Raw genomic sequence first — 1,340 nt, 5'->3', positions numbered from 1 at the left:
GACATCTGGGTTAATGTTGGACTTGTGGGTTTGGGCAGCACTGGGTTGGGATGTTTTCTTGATGTGCATTTAACCTTTATATAAAACTCTCTCTTATACATGAGTTTCTGTGGATTTGTTTCTCTAATGTACCCAGACTAACACACCATGCCTGAGTCCGTTGTTGCAGCCATGGTGTCAATCCATCTAGTTGAGGGTCTTCCTCTCTTACACTGCCTCTCCACTTTACCAAGCACAATGTCCCTCTCCAAGGACTAGTCTTTCCTGACAACATGTCCAACATATGTAAGAGAAGTCTCACCACCCTTGCTTCTAAGGAGCACTCTGGCCGTACTTCTTCCAATTCAGGATTTTGGGTCCTTTTGGCAGACCATGGTACTTTTAATATTCTTCCGCACAAAATACATCGATTCTTCTTTAGTCTTCCTTATTCAGTGTCCAACTTTCATATGCATATTTAACTGGTTTAATTGAGCTAGAGGAGATTCAGAGAGAGGAGTTTCAAGGTTCTTGTCACACTCTCTGGTAAGACATAACTGGTGGAGGGAAAGAGGTCCTTGTGGAAGTGAACATGACAGAAGTGTATAACATAGTAGAAGGTAAACCTTCACATAATCAGCTGTTCACATTAGGAAGTGAAGAGAAAGTGTGGTCGTTACATAATGTGTTGTCAACTTGAGACTTAAGAGTGAAGGGGACACCATGGTAGATGGGGTTGTAATCATAATTTGTTTGGCCTAAATGGACCTGGTTTTGAATTTCAAGAAGGAATTGTCGTTTTCCCCTCTTTCTGACCCTGTCTTTAAAGTAAAATATTAACATTTAGAATGCCAAGAAGAACTATTGTAATAAATATAATGATGTAAGCTTATAAGCAAATGAAAGTGTTGCGGGGAAACATACCTGGTTTTGCTTAGTTCATCCTGTCTCTGTTATGTTGGTGGAGATGGCCATTCTGTAATCACTGTTTTGTTTTATCCTTCGAAAGTACCTTTAATTTATTTAATGTTCATTTTGTAGTGCTCTGCCATCTCTGGACTGCCTGTTAGTTACTAGTATTCGTGTGTATCACTGTTTAGTATGTTTGATTTTCAGTGAACTGATCTCCAAAGATTTTCTTTAGTAAATGATTTCCTTCCCCTTCTTAATTTTTATATTCTTTATTGTTTTACTAAATATTAAGTGTTCTTAGACTCTGGTGCTCACAAGTTTTGGGAGGCAAAAGTAAAATTAATCTGTCATTACTCCAGAAGTTTGTTTTAAACTCACAGATCAAATGTGCCTTACTATTTTTTCCCCCATTTAGAAGTCAAACAATGGTAGAATTGCCATTTTAATCT

This window comes from Echinops telfairi, unplaced genomic scaffold, assembly GCF_000313985.2.
Source record: "Echinops telfairi isolate 266 unplaced genomic scaffold, ASM31398v2 ScPeMD7_5868;HRSCAF=6743_0, whole genome shotgun sequence".
NCBI lineage: Eukaryota > Metazoa > Chordata > Mammalia > Afrosoricida > Tenrecidae > Echinops > Echinops telfairi.
The sequence above is the reverse complement of the archived record's forward strand: the minus strand, read 5'-3'. Positions refer to the sequence as shown.